At 51.5% G+C, this 19,453-nt stretch overlaps 11 non-coding genes and 1 pseudogene across 11 annotated transcripts; all 12 read left to right on the top strand.

Moving 5' to 3' along the window:
• The first annotated feature begins 182 nt into the window (after window positions 1–182).
• LOC140474996 (5S ribosomal RNA) lies at window positions 183–301 on the top strand. The gene has a single exon (XR_011959600.1). It is a non-coding gene; the product is annotated as a 5S ribosomal RNA (ribosomal RNA).
• Window positions 302–1,820: 1,519 nt separating this feature from the next.
• Window positions 1,821–1,939, top strand: LOC140470695 (5S ribosomal RNA). The gene has a single exon (XR_011956621.1). It is a non-coding gene; the product is annotated as a 5S ribosomal RNA (ribosomal RNA).
• Window positions 1,940–3,458: 1,519 nt separating this feature from the next.
• LOC140469680 (5S ribosomal RNA) lies at window positions 3,459–3,577 on the top strand. Its single transcript, XR_011956203.1, has one exon. It is a non-coding gene; the product is annotated as a 5S ribosomal RNA (ribosomal RNA).
• A 1,515-nt stretch (window positions 3,578–5,092) lies between these two features.
• Window positions 5,093–5,211, top strand: LOC140471052 (5S ribosomal RNA). The gene has a single exon (XR_011956844.1). It is a non-coding gene; the product is annotated as a 5S ribosomal RNA (ribosomal RNA).
• Window positions 5,212–6,730: 1,519 nt separating this feature from the next.
• Window positions 6,731–6,849, top strand: LOC140469674 (5S ribosomal RNA). Its single transcript, XR_011956202.1, has one exon. It is a non-coding gene; the product is annotated as a 5S ribosomal RNA (ribosomal RNA).
• A 1,519-nt stretch (window positions 6,850–8,368) lies between these two features.
• Window positions 8,369–8,487, top strand: LOC140468587 (5S ribosomal RNA). Its single transcript, XR_011955716.1, has one exon. It is a non-coding gene; the product is annotated as a 5S ribosomal RNA (ribosomal RNA).
• A 1,515-nt stretch (window positions 8,488–10,002) lies between these two features.
• LOC140472660 (5S ribosomal RNA) lies at window positions 10,003–10,111 on the top strand (annotated as a pseudogene).
• Window positions 10,112–11,642: 1,531 nt separating this feature from the next.
• Window positions 11,643–11,761, top strand: LOC140470107 (5S ribosomal RNA). Its single transcript, XR_011956373.1, has one exon. It is a non-coding gene; the product is annotated as a 5S ribosomal RNA (ribosomal RNA).
• A 1,524-nt stretch (window positions 11,762–13,285) lies between these two features.
• On the top strand, window positions 13,286–13,404 carry LOC140469505 (5S ribosomal RNA). The gene has a single exon (XR_011956129.1). It is a non-coding gene; the product is annotated as a 5S ribosomal RNA (ribosomal RNA).
• A 1,535-nt stretch (window positions 13,405–14,939) lies between these two features.
• LOC140471001 (5S ribosomal RNA) lies at window positions 14,940–15,058 on the top strand. Its single transcript, XR_011956836.1, has one exon. It is a non-coding gene; the product is annotated as a 5S ribosomal RNA (ribosomal RNA).
• A 1,524-nt stretch (window positions 15,059–16,582) lies between these two features.
• On the top strand, window positions 16,583–16,700 carry LOC140471364 (5S ribosomal RNA). Its single transcript, XR_011956983.1, has one exon. It is a non-coding gene; the product is annotated as a 5S ribosomal RNA (ribosomal RNA).
• Window positions 16,701–18,224: 1,524 nt separating this feature from the next.
• On the top strand, window positions 18,225–18,342 carry LOC140471358 (5S ribosomal RNA). Its single transcript, XR_011956981.1, has one exon. It is a non-coding gene; the product is annotated as a 5S ribosomal RNA (ribosomal RNA).
• Window positions 18,343–19,453: the final 1,111 nt, after the last annotated feature.

The raw sequence follows: 19,453 nt of genomic DNA, 5'->3' as shown, positions 1-19,453 counted from the left end.
GAGCCTGGTGGGCAAGGGCTAGCTGGAGGGAGGGAGGGAGGGAGTGAGGGAAGCACGCACGGAGGAGGAAGAGCAAAGAGAAAAGAGAGAAAAAAAAAACAAAGGGGATCAAGAGAAAGAGCAGCAAAGAAAATGTGGCTGGCCAGCACGCCTTGAAGTGGGGAGAAAAGGCAGGGGCCAGCGCCTACGGCCATACTAGTCTGAAAACGCCCGATCTCGTCTGATCTCGGAAGTTAAGCAGACTCAGGCCTGGTTAGTACTTGGATGGGAGACCGCCTGGGAATACCAGGTGCAGTAGGCTTTTTCCGCCAGCAGGGGCTGCTCAAGTCACCCCTCTGCACTCGTGTTGGGCCACGCACGCAATGCAGCGACAGGTTATTTTTGCTGCCGCTGCAGGCAGGAGACAGGGAGGGGAGGAGAGCGGAGCGCTGCCAAAATCAGCAAGAAAGAGGGAAAGAAAGGGATTGGGGCTGCACGCTGTCTGCGGCTGGCAGTCAGGAAATTAGGACAATAGACAATAGGTGCAGGAGTTGGCCATTCTGCCCTTGGAGCTTGCACCACCATTCAATATGATCATGGCTGATCATCCTTAATCAGTATCCTGTTCCTGCCTTATCTCCATAAGCCTTGATTCCACTATCCTTGAGAGCTCTGTCCAACTCTTTCTTCAATGAATCCAGAGACTGGGCCTCCACTGCCCTCTGGGGCAGAGCATTCCACACAGCCACCACTCTCTGGGTGAAGACGTTTCTCCTCATCTCTGTCCTAAACGGTCTACCCCGTATTTTTAAGCTGTGTCCTCTGTTTCGGCACTCACGTTTCCTGCCGCCAGAGTGTCCAATCCTTTGATAATCTTATATGTCTCAACCAGATCCCCTCTCAGTCTTCTAAACTCAAGGGTACACAAGCCCAGTCGCTTCAGTCTTTCTCTGTAAGGTAATCCCGCCATTCCAGGAATTGACCTCGTCAACCTACGCTGCACTCCCTCAATAGCCAGAATGTCTCTCCTCAAATTTGGAGACCAGAACTGCACACAGTACTCCAGGTGTGGTCTCACCAGGGCCCTGTACACCTGCAGAAGAACCTCTTTGCTTCTGTACTCGATCCCTCTTGTTATGAAGGCCAGCATGCTATTAGCCTTCTTCACTACCTGCTGTACCTGCATGCTTACCTTCATTGAGTGGTGTACAAGAACCCCCAGATCTCTCGGTACTGTCCCTTGACCGAAATTGATTCCATTTAGGTAGTAATCTGCCTTCGTGTTCTTGCCACCAAAGTGGATAAGCATCCATTTATCCACATTAAAGTGCATCTGCCATGCATCTGACCACTCACCTAACTTGTCCAGGTCACCCGGTAATCTCCTAACATCCTCATCACATTTCACCCTGCCACCCAGCTCAGTATCATCAGCAAATTTGCTAATGTTATTGCTAATAGCATCTTCTATATCATGAACATATATTGTAAAAAGCTGCGGTCCCAGTACTGATCCCTGCGGTACCCCACTGGTCACTGCCTGCCATTCCGAAATGGAGGCGTGGAGGAGTGTGGAAGGATGAGAGAATGCAGGCTGCAGCCCTATGAAGCAGGGGGAGGTCTTGCAGTTGGCCTGTGTGGGGATGTGGGAGACGACAGGAGCCTGGTGGGCAAGGGCTAGCTGGAGGGAGGGAGGGAGGGAGTGAGGGAAGCACGCACAGAGGAGGAAGAGCAAAGAGAAAAGAGAGAAAAAAAAAACAAAGGGGATCAAGAGAAAGAGCAGCAAAGAAAATGTGGCTGGCCAGCACGCCTTGAAGTGGGGAGAAAAGGCAGGGGCCAGCGCCTACGGCCATACTAGTCTGAAAACGCCCGATCTCGTCTGATCTCGGAAGCTAAGCAGACTCAGGCCTGGTTAGTACTTGGATGGGAGACCGCCTGGGAATACCAGGTGCAGTAGGCTTTTTCCGCCAGCAGGGGCTGCTCAAGTCACCCCTCTGCACTCGTGTTGGGCCACGCACGCAATGCAGCGACAGGTTATTTTTGCTGCCGCTGCAGGCAGGAGACAGGGAGGGGAGGAGAGCGGAGCGCTGCCAAAATCAGCAAGAAAGAGGGAAAGAAAGGGATTGGGGCTGCACGCTGTCTGCGGCTGGCAGTCAGGAAAGGAGGGCAATAGACAATAGGTGCAGGAGTTGGCCATTCTGCCCTTGGAGCCTGCACCACCATTCAATATGATCATGGCTGATCATCCTTAATCAGTATCCTGTTCCTGCCTTATCTCCATAAGCCTTGATTCCACTATCCTTGAGAGCTCTGTCCAACTCTTTCTTCAATGAATCCAGAGACTGGGCCTCCACTGCCCTCTGGGGCAGAGCATTCCACACAGCCACCACTCTCTGGGTGAAGACGTTTCTCCTCATCTCTGTCCTAAACGGTCTACCCCGTATTTTTAAGCTGTGTCCTCTGTTTCGGCACTCACGTTTCCTGCCGCCAGAGTGTCCAATCCTTTGATAATCTTATATGTCTCAACTAGATCCCCTCTCAGTCTTCTAAACTCAAGGGTACACAAGCCCAGTCGCTTCAGTCTTTCAGTGTAAGGTAATCCCGCCATTCCAGGAATTGACCTCGTCAACCTACGCTGCACTCCCTCAATAGCCGGAATGTCTCTCCTCAAATTTGGAGACCAGAACTGCACACAGTACTCCAGGTGTGGTCTCACCAGGGCCCTGTACACCTGCAGAAGAACCTCTTTGCTTCTGTACTCAATCCCTCTTGTTATGAAGGCCAGCATGCTATTAGCCTTCTTCACTACCTGCTGTACCTGCATGCTTACCTTCATTGAGTGGTGTACAAGAACCCCCAGATCTCTCGGTACTGTCCCTTGACCGAAATTGATTCCATTTAGGTAGTAATCTGCCTTCGTGTTCTTGCCACCAAAGTGGATAAGCATCCATTTATCCACATTAAAGTGCATCTGCCATGCATCTGACCACTCACCTAACTTGTCCAGGTCACCCGGTAATCTCCTAACATCCTCATCACATTTCACCCTGCCACCCAGCTCAGTATCATCAGCAAATTTGCTAATGTTATTGCTAATAGCATCTTCTATATCATGAACATATATTGTAAAAAGCTGCGGTCCCAGTACTGATCCCTGCGGTACCCCACTGGTCACTGCCTGCCATTCCGAAATGGAGGCGTGGAGGAGTGTGGAAGGATGAGAGAATGCAGGCTGCAGCCCTATGAAGCAGGGGGAGGTCTTGCAGTTGGCCTGTGTGGGGATGTGGGAGACGACAGGAGCCTGGTGGGCAAGGGCTAGCTGGAGGGAGGGAGGGAGGGAGTGAGGGAAGCACGCACGGAGGAGGAAGAGCAAAGAGAAAAGAGAGAAAAAAAAAACAAAGGGGATCAAGAGAAAGAGCAGCAAAGAAAATGTGGCTGGCCAGCACGCCTTGAAGTGGGGAGAAAAGGGAGGGGCCAGCGCCTACGGCCATACTAGTCTGAAAACGCCCGATCTCGTCTGATCTCGGAAGCTAAGCAGACTCAGGCCTGGTTAGTACTTGGATGGGAGACAGCCTGGGAATACCAGGTGCAGTAGGCTTTTTCCGCCAGCAGGGGCTGCTCAAGTCACCCCTCTGCACTCGTGTTGGGCCACGCACGCAATGCAGCGACAGGTTATTTTTGCTGCCGCTGCAGGCAGGAGACAGGGAGGGGAGGAGAGCGGAGCGCTGCCAAAATCAGCAAGAAAGAGGGAAAGAAAGGGATTGGGGCTGCACGCTGTCTGCGGCTGGCAGTCAGGAAAGGAGGGCAATAGACAATAGGTGCAGGAGTTGGCCATTCTGCCCTTGGAGCCTGCACCACCATTCAATATGATCATGGCTGATCATCCTTAATCAGTATCCTGTTCCTGCCTTATCTCCATAAGCCTTGATTCCACTATCCTTGAGAGCTCTGTCCAACTCTTTCTTCAATGAATCCAGAGACTGGGCCTCCACTGCCCTCTGGGGCAGAGCATTCCACACAGCCACCACTCTCTGGGTGAAGACGTTTCTCCTCATCTCTGTCCTAAACGGTCTACCCCGTATTTTTAAGCTGTGTCCTCTGTTTCGGCACTCACGTTTCCTGCCGCCAGAGTGTCCAATCCTTTGATAATCTTATATGTCTCAACCAGATCCCCTCTCAGTCTTCTAAACTCAAGGGTACACGAGCCCAGTCGCTCCAGTCTTTCAGTGTAAGGTAATCCCGCCATTCCAGGAATTGACCTCGTCAACCTACGCTGCACTCCCTCAATAGCCGGAATGTCTCTCCTCAAATTTGGAGACCAGAACTGCACACAGTACTCCAGGTGTGGTCTCACCAGGGCCCTGTACACCTGCAGAAGAACCTCTTTGCTTCTGTACTCGATCCCTCTTGTTATGAAGGCCAGCATGCTATTAGCCTTCTTCACTACCTGCTGTACCTGCATGCTTACCTTCATTGAGTGGTGTACAAGAACCCCCAGATCTCTCGGTACTGTCCCTTGACCGAAATTGATTCCATTTAGGTAGTAATCTGCCTTCGTGTTCTTGCCACCAAAGTGGATAAGCATCCATTTATCCACATTAAAGTGCATCTGCCATGCATCTGACCACTCACCTAACTTGTCCAGGTCACCCGGTAATCTCCTAACATCCTCATCACATTTCACCCTGCCACCCAGCTCAGTATCATCAGCAAATTTGCTAATGTTATTGCTAATAGCATCTTCTATATCATGAACATATATTGTAAAAAGCTGCGGTCCCAGTACTGATCCCTGCGGTACCCCACTGGTCACTGCCTGCCATTCCGAAATGGAGGCGTGGAGGAGTGTGGAAGGATGAGAGAATGCAGGCTGCAGCCCTATGAAGCAGGGGGAGGTCTTGCAGTTGGCCTGTGTGGGGATGTGGGAGACGACAGGAGCCTGGTGGGCAAGGGCTAGCTGGAGGGAGGGAGGGAGGGAGGGAAGCACGCACGGAGGAGGAAGAGCAAAGAGAAAAGAGAGAAAAAAAAAACAAAGGGGATCAAGAGAAAGAGCAGCAAAGAAAATGTGGCTGGCCAGCACGCCTTGAAGTGGGGAGAAAATGCAGGGGCCAGCGCCTACGGCCATACTAGTCGGAAAACGCCCGGTCTCGTCTGATCTCGGAAGCTAAGCAGACTCAGGCCTGGTTAGTACTTGGATGGGAGACCGCCTGGGTATACCAGGTGCAGTAGGCTTTTTCCGCCAGCAGGGGCTGCTCAAGTCACCCCTCTGCACTCGTGTTGGGCCACGCACGCAATGCAGCGACAGGTTATTTTTGCTGCCGCTGCAGGCAGGAGACAGGGAGGGGAGGAGAGAGGAGCGCTGCCAAAATCAGCAAGAAAGAGGGAAAGAAAGGGATTGGGGCTGCACGCTGTCTGCGGCTGGCAGTCAGGAAAGGAGGGCAATAGACAATAGGTGCAGGAGTTGGCCATTCTGCCCTTGGAGCCTGCACCACCATTCAATATGATCATGGCTGATCATCCTTAATCAGTATCCTGTTCCTGCCTTATCTCCATAAGCCTTGATTCCACTATCCTTGAGAGCTCTGTCCAACTCTTTCTTCAATGAATCCAGAGACTGGGCCTCCACTGCCCTCTGGGGCAGAGCATTCCACACAGCCACCACTCTCTGGGTGAAGACGTTTCTCCTCATCTCTGTCCTAAACAGTCTACCCCGTATTTTTAAGCTGTGTCCTCTGTTTCGGCACTCACGTTTCCTGCCGCCAGAGTGTCCAATCCTTTGATAATCTTATATGTCTCAACCAGATCCCCTCTCAGTCTTCTAAACTCAAGGGTACACAAGCCCAGTCGCTCCAGTCTTTCAGTGTAAGGTAATCCCGCCATTCCAGGAATTGACCTCGTCAACCTACGCTGCACTCCCTCAATAGCCGGAATGTCTCTCCTCAAATTTGGAGACCAGAACTGCACACAGTACTCCAGGTGTGGTCTCACCAGGGCCCTGTACACCTGCAGAAGAACCTCTTTGCTTCTGTACTCGATCCCTCTTGTTATGAAGGCCAGCATGCTATTAGCCTTCTTCACTACCTGCTGTACCTGCATGCTTACCTTCATTGAGTGGTGTACAAGAACCCCCAGATCTCTCGGTACTGTCCCTTGACCGAAATTGATTCCATTTAGGTAGTAATCTGCCTTCGTGTTCTTGCCACCAAAGTGGATAAGCATCCATTTATCCACATTAAAGTGCATCTGCCATGCATCTGACCACTCACCTAACTTGTCCAGGTCACCCGGTAATCTCCTAACATCCTCATCACATTTCACCCTGCCACCCAGCTCAGTATCATCAGCAAATTTGCTAATGTTATTGCTAATAGCATCTTCTATATCATGAACATATATTGTAAAAAGCTGCGGTCCCAGTACTGATCCCTGCGGTACCCCACTGGTCACTGCCTGCCATTCCGAAATGGAGGCGTGGAGGAGTGTGGAAGGATGAGAGAATGCAGGCTGCAGCCCTATGAAGCAGGGGGAGGTCTTGCAGTTGGCCTGTGTGAGGATGTGGGAGACGACAGGAGCCTGGTGGGCAAGGGCTAGCTGGAGGGAGGGAGGGAGGGAGTGAGGGAAGCACGCACGGAGGAGGAAGAGCAAAGAGAAAAGAGAGAAAAAAAAAACAAAGGGGATCAAGAGAAAGAGCAGCAAAGAAAATGTGGCTGGCCAGCACGCCTTGAAGTGGGGAGAAAAGGGAGGGGCCAGCGCCTACGGCCATACTAGTCTGAAAACGCCCGATCTCGTCTGATCTCGGAAGCTAAGCAGACTCAGGCCTGGTTAGTACTTGGATGGGAGACAGCCTGGGAATACCAGGTGCAGTAGGCTTTTTCCGCCAGCAGGGGCTGCTCAAGTCACCCCTCTGCACTCGTGTTGGGCCACGCACGCAATGCAGCGACAGGTTATTTTTGCTGCCGCTGCAGGCAGGAGACAGGGAGGGGAGGAGAGCGGAGCGCTGCCAAAATCAGCAAGAAAGAGGGAAAGAAAGGGATTGGGGCTGCACGCTGTCTGCGGCTGGCAGTCAGGAAAGGAGGGCAATAGACAATAGGTGCAGGAGTTGGCCATTCTGCCCTTGGAGCCTGCACCACCATTCAATATGATCATGGCTGATCATCCTTAATCAGTATCCTGTTCCTGCCTTATCTCCATAAGCCTTGATTCCACTATGCTTGAGAGCTCTGTCCAACTCTTTCTTCAATGAATCCAGAGACTGGGCCTCCACTGCCCTCTGGGGCAGAGCATTCCACACAGCCACCACTCTCTGGGTGAAGACGTTTCTCCTCATCTCTGTCCTAAATGGTCTACCCCGTATTTTTAAGCTGTGTCCTCTGTTTCGGCACTCACGTTTCCTGCCGCCAGAGTGTCCAATCCTTTGATAATCTTATATGTCTCAACCAGATCCCCTCTCAGTCTTCTAAACTCAAGGGTACACAAGCCCAGTCGCTCCAATCTTTCAGTGTAAGGTAATCCCGCCATTCCAGGAATTGACCTCGTCAACCTACGCTGCACTCCCTCAATAGCCGGAATGTCTCTCCTCAAATTTGGAGACCAGAACTGCACACAGTACTCCAGGTGTGGTCTCACCAGGGCCCTGTACACCTGCAGAAGAACCTCTTTGCTTCTGTACTCGATCCCTCTTGTTATGAAGGCCAGCATGCTATTAGCCTTCTTCACTACCTGCTGTACCTGCATGCTTACCTTCATTGAGTGGTGTACAAGAACCCCCAGATCTCTCGGTACTGTCCCTTGACCGAAATTGATTCCATTTAGGTAGTAATCTGCCTTCGTGTTCTTGCCACCAAAGTGGATAAGCATCCATTTATCCACATTAAAGTGCATCTGCCATGCATCTGACCACTCACCTAACTTGTCCAGGTCACCCGGTAATCTCCTAACATCCTCATCACATTTCACCCTGCCACCCAGCTCAGTATCATCAGCAAATTTGCTAATGTTATTGCTAATAGCATCTTCTATATCATGAACATATATTGTAAAAAGCTGCGGTCCCAGTACTGATCCCTGCGGTACCCCACTGGTCACTGCCTGCCATTCCGAAATGGAGGCGTGGAGGAGGGTGGAAGGATGAGAGAATGCAGGCTGCAGCCCTGTGAAGCAGGGGGAGGTCTTGCAGTTGGCCTGTGTGGGGATGTGGGAGACGACAGGAGCCTGGTGGGCAAGGGCTAGCTGGAGGGAGGGAGGGAGGGAGTGAGGGAAGCACGCACGGAGGAGGAAGAGCAAAGAGAAAAGAGAGAAAAAAAAAACAAAGGGGATCAAGAGAAAGAGCAGCAAAGAAAATGTGGCTGGCCAGCACGCCTTGAAGTGGGGAGAAAAGGCAGGGGCCAGCGCCTACGGCCATACTAGTCTGAAAACGCCCGATCTCGTCTGATCTCGGAAGCTAAGCAGACTCAGGCCTGGTTAGTACCTGGATGGGAGACCGCCTGGGAATACCAGGTGCAGTCGGCTTTTTCCGCCAGCAGGGGCTGCTGAAGTCACCCCTCTGCACTCGTGTTGGGCCACGCACGCAATGCAGCGACAGGTTATTTTTGCTGCCGCTGCAGGCAGGAGACAGGGAGGGGAGGAGAGCGGAGCGCTGCCAAAATCAGCAAGAAAGAGGGAAAGAAAGGGATTGGGGCTGCACGCTGTCTGCGGCTGGCAGTCAGGAAAGGAGGGCAATAGACAATAGGTGCAGGAGTTGGCCATTCTGCCCTTGGAGCCTGCACCACCATTCAATATGATCATGGCTGATCATCCTTAATCAGTATCCTGTTCCTGCCTTATCTCCATAAGCCTTGATTCCACTATCCTTGAGAGCTCTGTCCAACTCTTTCTTCAATGAATCCAGAGACTGGGCCTCCACTGCCCTCTGGGGCAGAGCATTCCACACAGCCACCACTCTCTGGGTGAAGACGTTTCTCCTCATCTCTGTCCTAAACGGTCTACCCCGTATTTTTAAGCTGTGTCCTCTGTTTCGGCACTCACGTTTCCTGCCGCCAGAGTGTCCAATCCTTTGATAATCTTATATGTCTCAACCAGATCCCCTCTCAGTCTTCTAAACTCAAGGGTACACAAGCCCAGTCGCTCCAGTCTTTCAGTGTAAGGTAATCCCGCCATTCCAGGAATTGACCTCGTCAACCTACGCTGCACTCCCTCAATAGCCAGAATGTCTCTCCTCAAATTTGGAGACCAGAACTGCACACAGTACTCCAGGTGTGGTCTCACCAGGGCCCTGTACACCTGCAGAAGAACCTCTTTGCTTCTGTACTCAATCCCTCTTGTTATGAAGGCCAGCATGCTATTAGCCTTCTTCACTACCTGCTGTACCTGCATGCTTACCTTCATTGAGCGGTGTACAAGAACCCCCAGATCTCTCTGTACTGTCCCTTGACCGAAATTGATTCCATTTAGGTAGTAATCTGCCTTCCTGTTCTTGCCACCAAAGTGGATAAGCATCCATTTATCCACATTAAAGTGCATCTGCCATGCATCTGACCACTCACCTAACTTGTCCAGGTCACCCGGTAATCTCCTAACATCCTCATCACATTTCACCCTGCCACCCAGCTCAGTATCATCAGCAAATTTGCTAATGTTATTGCTAATAGCATCTTCTATATCATGAACATATATTGTAAAAAGCTGCGGTCCCAGTACTGATCCCTGCGGTACCCCACTGGTCACTGCCTGCCATTCCGAAATGGAGGCGTGGAGGAGTGTGGAAGGATGAGAGAATGCAGGCTGCAGCCCTATGAAGCAGGGGGAGGTTTTGCAGTTGGCCTGTGTGGGGATGTGGGAGACGACAGGAGCCTGGTGGGCAAGGGCTATCTGGAGGGAGGGAGGGAGGGAGTGAAGCACGCACGGAGGAGAAAGAGCAAAGAGAAAAGAGAGAAAAAAAAAACAAAGGGGATCAAGAGAAAGAGCAGCAAAGAAAATGTGGCTGGCCAGCACGCCTTGAAGTGGGGAGAAAAGGCAGGAGCCTGTGCCTACGGCCATACTAGTCTGAAAACGCCTGATCTCGGAAACTAAGCAGACTCAGGCCTGGTTAGTACTTGGATGGGAGACTGCCTGGGAATACCAGGTGCAGTAGGCTTTTTCCGCCAGCAGGGGCTGCTCAAGTCACCCCTCTGCACTCGTGTTGGGCCACGCACGCAATGCAGCGACAGGTTATTTTTGCTGCCGCTGTGCCTGGCATCAGTCTCCTGCAGGCAGGAGACAGGGAGGGGAGGAGAGCGGAGCGCTGCCAAAATCAGCAAGAAAGACGGAAAGAAAGGGATTGGGGCTGCACGCTGTCTGCGGCTGGCAGTCAGGAAAGGAGGACAATAGACAATAGGTGCAGGAGTTGGCCATTCTGCCCTTGGAGCCTGCACCACCATTCAATATGATCATGGCTGATCATCCTTAATCAGTATCCTGTTCCTGCCTTATCTCCATAAGCCTTGATTCCACTATCCTTGAGAGCTCTGTCCAACTCTTTCTTCAATGAATCCAGAGACTGGGCCTCCACTGCCCTCTGGGGCAGAGCATTCCACACAGCCACCACTCTCTGGGTGAAGACGTTTCTCCTCATCTCTGTCCTAAACGGTCTACCCCGTATTTTTAAGCTGTGTCCTCTGTTTCGGCACTCACGTTTCCTGCCGCCAGAGTGTCCAATCCTTTGATAATCTTATATGTCTCAACCAGATCCCCTCTCAGTCTTCTAAACTCAAGGGTACACAAGCCCAGTCGCTCCAGTCTTTCAGTGTAAGGTAATCCCGCCATTCCAGGAATTGACCTCGTCAACCTACGCTGCACTCCCTCAATAGCCAGAATGTCTCTCCTCAAATTTGGAGACCAGAACTGCACACAGTACTCCAGGTGTGGTCTCACCAGGGCCCTGTACACCTGCAGAAGAACCTCTTTGCTTCTGTACTCAATCCCTCTTGTTATGAAGGCCAGCATGCTATTAGCCTTCTTCACTACCTGCTGTACCTGCATGCTTACCTTCATTGAGCGGTGTACAAGAACCCCCAGATCTCTCTGTACTGTCCCTTGACCGAAATTGATTCCATTTAGGTAGTAATCTGCCTTCCTGTTCTTGCCACCAAAGTGGATAAGCATCCATTTATCCACATTAAAGTGCATCTGCCATGCATCTGACCACTCACCTAACTTGTCCAGGTCACCCGGTAATCTCCTAACATCCTCATCACATTTCACCCTGCCACCCAGCTCAGTATCATCAGCAAATTTGCTAATGTTATTGCTAATAGCATCTTCTATATCATGAACATATATTGTAAAAAGCTGCGGTCCCAGTACTGATCCCTGCGGTACACCACTGGTCACTGCCTGCCATTCCGAAATGGAGGCGTGGAGGAGTGTGGAAGGATGAGAGAATGCAGGCTGCAGCCCTATGAAGCAGGGGGAGGTTTTGCAGTTGGCCTGTGTGGGGATGTGGGAGACGACAGGAGCCTGGTGGGCAAGGGCTAGCTGGAGGGAGGGAGGGAGGGAAGCACGCACGGAGGAGAAAGAGCAAAGAGAAAAGAGAGAAAAAAAAAACAAAGGGGATCAAGAGAAAGAGCAGCAAAGAAAATGTGGCTGGCCAGCACGCCTTGAAGTGGGGAGAAAAGGCAAGGGCCAGCGCCTATGGCCATACTAGTCTGAAAACGCCCGATCTCGTCTGATCTCGGAAGCTAAGCAGACTCAGGCCTGGTTAGCACTTGGATGGGAGACCGCCTGGGAATACCAGGTGCAGTAGGCTTTTTCCGCCAGCAGGGGCTGCTCAAGTCACCCCTCTGCACTCGTGTTGGGCCACGCACGCAATGCAGCGACAGGATATTTTTGCTGCCGCTGTGCCTGGCATCAGTCTCCTGGAGACAGGGAGGGGAGGAGAGCGGAGCGCTGCCAAAATCAGCAAGAAAGACGGAAAGAAAGGGATTGGGGCTGCACGCTGTCTGCGGCTGGCAGTCAGGAAAGGAGGACAATAGACAATAGGTGCAGGAGTTGGCCATTCTGCCCTTGGAGCCTGCACCACCATTCAATATGATCATGGCTGATCATCCTTAATCAGTATCCTGTTCCTGCCTTATCTCCATAAGCCTTGATTCCACTATCCTTGAGAGCTCTGTCCAACTCTTTCTTCAATGAATCCAGAGACTGGGCCTCCACTGCCCTCTGGGGCAGAGCATTCCACACAGCCACCACTCTCTGGGTGAAGACGTTTCTCCTCATCTCTGTCCTAAACGGTCTACCCCGTATTTTTAAGCTGTGTCCCCTGTTTCGGCACTCACGTTTCCTGCCGCCAGAGTGTCCAATCCTTTGATAATCTTATATGTCTCAACCAGATCCCCTCTCAGTCTTCTAAACTCAAGGGTACACAAGCCCAGTCGCTCCAGTCTTTCAGTGTAAGGTAATCCCGCCATTCCAGGAATTGACCTCGTCAACCTACGCTGCACTCCCTCAATAGCCAGAATGTCTCTCCTCAAATTTGGAGACCAGAACTGCACACAGTACTCCAGGTGTGGTCTCACCAGGGCCCTGTACACCTGCAGAAGAACCTCTTTGCTTCTGTACTCAATCCCTCTTGTTATGAAGGCCAGCATGCTATTAGCCTTCTTCACTACCTGCTGTACCTGCATGCTTACCTTCATTGAGCGGTGTACAAGAACCCCCAGATCTCTCTGTACTGTCCCTTGACCGAAATTGATTCCATTTAGGTAGTAATCTGCCTTCCTGTTCTTGCCACCAAAGTGGATAAGCATCCATTTATCCACATTAAAGTGCATCTGCCATGCATCTGACCACTCACCTAACTTGTCCAGGTCACCCGGTAATCTCCTAACATCCTCATCACATTTCACCCTGCCACCCAGCTCAGTATCATCAGCAAATTTGCTAATGTTATTGCTAATAGCATCTTCTATATCATGAACATATATTGTAAAAAGCTGCGGTCCCAGTACTGATCCCTGCGGTACCCCACTGGTCACTGCCTGCCATTCCGAAATGGAGGCGTGGAGGAGTGTGGAAGGATGAGAGAATGCAGGCTGCAGCCCTATGAAGCAGGGGGAGGTTTTGCAGTTGGCCTGTGTGGGGATGTGGGAGACGACAGGAGCCTGGTGGGCAAGGGCTAGCTGGAGGGAGGGAGGGAGGGAAGCACGCACGGAGGAGAAAGAGCAAAGAGAAAAGAGAGAAAAAAAAACCAAAGGGGATCAAGAGAAAGAGCAGCAAAGAAAATGTGGCTGGCCAGCACGCCTTGAAGTGGGGAGAAAAGGCAGGGGCCAGCGCCTACGGCCATACTAGTCTGAAAACGCCCGATCTCGTCTGATCTCGGAAGCTAAGCAAACTCAGGCCTGGTTAGTACTTGGATGGGAGGCCGCCTGGGAATACCAGGTGCAGTAGGCTTTTTCCGCCAGCAGGGGCTGCTCAAGTCACCCCTCTGCACTCGTGTTGGGCCACGCACGCAATGCAGCGACAGGTTATTTTTGCTGCCGCTGTGCCTGGCATCAGTCTCCTGCAGGCAGGAGACAGGGAGGGGAGGAGAGCGGAGCGCTGCCAAAATCAGCAAGAAAGACGGAAAGAAAGGGATTGGGGCTGCACGCTGTCTGCGGCTGGCAGTCAGGAAAGGAGGACAATAGACAATAGGTGCAGGAGTTGGCCATTCTGCCCTTGGAGCCTGCACCACCATTCAATATGATCATGGCTGATCATCCTTAATCAGTATCCTGTTCCTGCCTTATCTCCATAAGCCTTGATTCCACTATCCTTGAGAGCTCTGTCCAACTCTTTCTTCAATGAATCCAGAGACTGGGCCTCCACTGCCCTCTGGGGCAGAGCATTCCACACAGCCACCACTCTCTGGGTGAAGACGTTTCTCCTCATCTCTGTCCTAAACAGTCTACCCCGTATTTTTAAGCTGTGTCCTCTGTTTCGGCACTCACGTTTCCTGCCGCCAGAGTGTCCAATCCTTTGATAATCTTATATGTCTCAACCAGATCCCCTCTCAGTCTTCTAAACTCAAGGGTACACAAGCCCAGTCGCTCCAGTCTTTCAGTGTAAGGTAATCCCGCCATTCCAGGAATTGACCTCGTCAACCTACGCTGCACTCCCTCAATAGCCAGAATGTCTCTCCTCAAATTTGGAGACCAGAACTGCACACAGTACTCCAGGTGTGGTCTCACCAGGGCCCTGTACACCTGCAGAAGAACCTCTTTGCTTCTGTACTCAATCCCTCTTGTTATGAAGGCCAGCATGCTATTAGCCTTCTTCACTACCTGCTGTACCTGCATGCTTACCTTCATTGAGCGGTGTACAAGAACCCCCAGATCTCTCTGTACTGTCCCTTGACCGAAATTGATTCCATTTAGGTAGTAATCTGCCTTCCTGTTCTTGCCACCAAAGTGGATAAGCATCCATTTATCCACATTAAAGTGCATCTGCCATGCATCTGACCACTCACCTAACTTGTCCAGGTCACCCGGTAATCTCCTAACATCCTCATCACATTTCACCCTGCCACCCAGCTCAGTATCATCAGCAAATTTGTTAATGTTATTGCTAATAGCATCTTCTATATCATGAACATATATTGTAAAAAGCTGCGGTCCCAGTACTGATCCCTGCGGTACCCCACTGGTCACTGCCTGCCATTCCGAAATGGAGGCGTGGAGGAGTGTGGAAGGATGAGAGAATGCAGGCTGCAGCCCTATGAAGCAGGGGGAGGTTTTGCAGTTGGCCTGTGTGGGGATGTGGGAGACGACAGGAGCCTGGTGGGCAAGGGCTAGCTGGAGGGAGGGAGGGAGGGAGGGAAGCACGCACGGAGGAGAAAGAGCAAAGAGAAAAGAGAGAAAAAAAAAACAAAGGGGATCAAGAGAAAGAGCAGCAAAGAAAATGTGGCTGGCCAGCACGCCTTGAAGTGGGGAGAAAAGGCAAGGGCCAGCACCTACGGCCATACTAGTCTGAAAACGCCCGATCTCGTCTGATCTCGGAACCTAAGTAGACTCAGGCCTGGTTAGTACTTGGATGGGAGACCGCCTGGGAATACCAGGTGCAGTAGGCTTTTTCCGCCAGCAGGGGCTGCTCAAGTCACCCCTCTGCACTCGTGTTGGGCCACGCACGCAATGCAGCGACAGGTTATTTTTGCTGCCGCTGTGCCTGGCATCAGTCTCCTGGAGACAGGGAGGGGAGGAGAGCGGAGCGCTGCCAAAATCAGCAAGAAAGACGGAAAGAAAGGGATTGGGGCTGCACGCTGTCTGCGGCTGGCAGTCAGGAAAGGAGGACAATAGACAATAGGTGCAGGAGTTGGCCATTCTGCCCTTGGAGCCTGCACCACCATTCAATATGATCATGGCTGATCATCCTTAATCAGTATCCTGTTCCTGCCTTATCTCCATAAGCCTTGATTCCACTATCCTTGAGAGCTCTGTCCAACTCTTTCTTCAATGAATCCAGAGACTGGGCCTCCACTGCCCTCTGGGGCAGAGCATTCCACACAGCCACCACTCTCTGGGTGAAGACGTTTCTCCTCATCTCTGTCCTAAACGGTCTACCCCGTATTTTTAAGCTGTGTCCCCTGTTTCGGCACTCACGTTTCCTGCCGCCAGAGTGTCCAATCCTTTGATAATCTTATATGTCTCAACCAGATCCCCTCTCAGTCTTCTAAACTCAAGGGTACACAAGCCCAGTCGCTCCAGTCTTTCAGTGTAAGGTAATCCCGCCATTCCAGGAATTGACCTCGTCAACCTACGCTGCACTCCCTCAATAGCCAGAATGTCTCTCCTCAAATTTGGAGACCAGAACTGCACACAGTACTCCAGGTGTGGTCTCACCAGGGCCCTGTACACCTGCAGAAGAACCTCTTTGCTTCTGTACTCAATCCCTCTTGTTATGAAGGCCAGCATGCTATTAGCCTTCTTCACTACCTGCTGTACCTGCATGCTTACCTTCATTGAGCGGTGTACAAGAACCCCCAGATCTCTCTGTACTGTCCCTTGACCGAAATTGATTCCATTTAGGTAGTAATCTGCCTTCCTGTTCTTGCCACCAAAGTGGATAAGCATCCATTTATCCACATTAAAGCGCATCTGCCATGCATCTGACCACTCACCTAACTTGTCCAGGTCACCCGGTAATCTCCTAACATCCTCATCACATTTCACCCTGCCACCCAGCTCAGTATCATCAGCAAATTTGCTAATGTTATTGCTAATAGCATCTTCTATATCATGAACATATATTGTAAAAAGCTGCGGTCCCAGTACTGATCCCTGCGGTACCCCACTGGTCACTGCCTGCCATTCCGAAATGGAGGCGTGGAGGAGTGTGGAAGGATGAGAGAATGCAGGCTGCAGCCCTATGAAGCAGGGGGAGGTTTTGCAGTTGGCCTGTGTGGGGATGTGGGAGACGACAGGAGCCTGGTGGGCAAGGGCTAGCTGGAGGGAGGGAGGGAGGGAAGCACGCACGGAGGAGAAAGAGCAAAGAGAAAAGAAAGAAAAAAAAAACAAAGGGGATCAAGAGAAAGAGCAGCAAAGAAAATGTGGCTGGCCAGCACGCCTTGAAGTGGGGAGAAAAGGCAAGGGCCAGCGCCTACAGCCATACTATTCTGAAAACACCCGATCTCGTCTGATTCGGAAGCTAAGCAGACTCAGGCCTGGTTAGTACTTGGATGGGAGACTGCCTGGGAATACCAGGTGCAGTAGGCTCTTTCCGCCAGCAGGGGCTGCTCAAGTCACCCCTCTGCACTCGTGTTGGGCCACGCACGCAATGCAGCGACAGGTTATTTTTGCTGCCGCTGTGCCTGGCATCAGTCTCCTGGAGACAGGGAGGGGAGGAGAGCGGAGCGCTGCCAAAATCAGCAAGAAAGACGGAAAGAAAGGGATTGGGGCTGCACGCTGTCTGCGGCTGGCAGTCAGGAAAGGAGGACAATAGACAATAGGTGCAGGAGTTGGCCATTCTGCCCTTGGAGCCTGCACCACCATTCAATATGATCATGGCTGATCATCCTTAATCAGTATCCTGTTCCTGCCTTATCTCCATAAGCCTTGATTCCACTATCCTTGAGAGCTCTGTCCAACTCTTTCTTCAATGAATCCAGAGACTGGGCCTCCACTGCCCTCTGGGGCAGAGCATTCCACACAGCCACCACTCTCTGGGTGAAGACGTTTCTCCTCATCTCTGTCCTAAACGGTCTACCCCGTATTTTTAAGCTGTGTCCCCTGTTTCGGCACTCACGTTTCCTGCCGCCAGAGTGTCCAATCCTTTGATAATCTTATATGTCTCAACCAGATCCCCTCTCAGTCTTCTAAACTCAAGGGTACACAAGCCCAGTCGCTCCAGTCTTTCAGTGTAAGGTAATCCCGCCATTCCAGGAATTGACCTCGTCAACCTACGCTGCACTCCCTCAATAGCCAGAATGTCTCTCCTCAAATTTGGAGACCAGAACTGCACACAGTACTCCAGGTGTGGTCTCACCAGGGCCCTGTACACCTGCAGAAGAACCTCTTTGCTTCTGTACTCAATCCCTCTTGTTATGAAGGCCAGCATGCTATTAGCCTTCTTCACTACCTGCTGTACCTGCATGCTTACCTTCATTGAGCGGTGTACAAGAACCCCCAGATCTCTCTGTACTGTCCCTTGACCGAAATTGATTCCATTTAGGTAGTAATCTGCCTTCCTGTTCTTGCCACCAAAGTGGATAAGCATCCATTTATCCACATTAAAGCGCATCTGCCATGCATCTGACCACTCACCTAACTTGTCCAGGTCACCCGGTAATCTCCTAACATCCTCATCACATTTCACCCTGCCACCCAGCTCAGTATCATCAGCAAATTTGCTAATGTTATTGCTAATAGCATCTTCTATATCATGAACATATATTGTAAAAAGCTGCGGTCCCAGTACTGATCCCTGCGGTACCCCACTGGTCACTGCCTGCCATTCCGAAATGGAGGCGTGGAGGAGTGTGGAAGGATGAGAGAATGCAGGCTGCAGCCCTATGAAGCAGGGGGAGGTTTTGCAGTTGGCCTGTGTGGGGATGTGGGAGACGACAGGAGCCTGGTGGGCAAGGGCTAGCTGGAGGGAGGGAGGGAGGGACGCACGCACGGAGGAGAAAGAGCAAAGAGAAAAGAGAGAAAAAAAAAACAAAGGGGATCAAGAGAAAGAGCAGCAAAGAAAATGTGGCTGGCCAGCACGCCTTGAAGTGGGGAGAAAAGGCAAGGGCCAGCGCCTACAGCCATACTATTCTGAAAACACCCGATCTCGTCTGATTCGGAAGCTAAGCAGACTCAGGCCTGGTTAGTACTTGGATGGGAGACTGCCTGGGAATACCAGGTGCAGTAGGCTTTTTCCGCCAGCAGGGGCTGCTCAAGTCACCCCTCCGCACTCGTGTTGGGCCACGCACGCAATGCAGCGACAGGTTATTTTTGCTGCCGCTGTGCCTGGCATCAGTCTCCTGGAGACAGGGAGGGGAGGAGAGCGGAGCGCTGCCAAAATCAGCAAGAAAGACGGAAAGAAAGGGATTGGGGCTGCACGCTGTCTGCGGCTGGCAGTCAGGAAAGGAGGACAATAGACAATAGGTGCAGGAGTTGGCCATTCTGCCCTTGGAGCCTGCACCACCATTCAATATGATCATGGCTGATCATCCTTAATCAGTATCCTGTTCCTGCCTTATCTCCATAAGCCTTGATTCCACTATCCTTGAGAGCTCTGTCCAACTCTTTCTTCAATGAATCCAGAGACTGGGCCTCCACTGCCCTCTGGGGCAGAGCATTCCACACAGCCACCACTCTCTGGGTGAAGACGCTTCTCCTCATCTCTGTCCTAAACGGTCTACCCCGTATTTTTAAGCTGTGTCCTCTGTTTCGGCACTCACGTTTCCTGCCGCCAGAGTGTCCAATCCTTTGATAATCTTATATGTCTCAACCAGATCCCCTCTCAGTCTTCTAAACTCAAGGGTACACAAGCCCAGTCGCTCCAGTCTTTCAGTGTAAGGTAATCCCGCCATTCCAGGAATTGACCTCGTCAACCTACGCTGCACTCCCTCAATAGCCAGAATGTCTCTCCTCAAATTTGGAGACCAGAACTGCACACAGTACTCCAGGTGTGGTCTCACCAGGGCCCTGTACACCTGCAGAAGAACCTCTTTGCTTCTGTACTCAATCCCTCTTGTTATGAAGGCCAGCATGCTATTAGCCTTCTTCACTTCTTGCTGTACCTGCATGCTTACCTTCATTGAGCGGTGTACAAGAACCCCCAGATCTCTCTGTACTGTCCCTTGACCGAAATTGATTCCATTTAGGTAGTAATCTGCCTTCCTGTTCTTGCCACCAAAGTGGATAAGCATCCATTTATTCACATTAAAGTGCATCTGCCATGCATCTGACCACTCACCTAACTTGTCCAGGTCACCCGGTAATCTCCTAACATCCTCATCACATTTCACCCTGCCACCCAG

This window comes from Chiloscyllium punctatum, chromosome 3 (genome assembly GCF_047496795.1).
Source record: "Chiloscyllium punctatum isolate Juve2018m chromosome 3, sChiPun1.3, whole genome shotgun sequence".
NCBI lineage: Eukaryota > Metazoa > Chordata > Chondrichthyes > Orectolobiformes > Hemiscylliidae > Chiloscyllium > Chiloscyllium punctatum.
The sequence above is the reverse complement of the archived record's forward strand: the minus strand, read 5'-3'. Positions and strand labels throughout refer to the sequence as shown.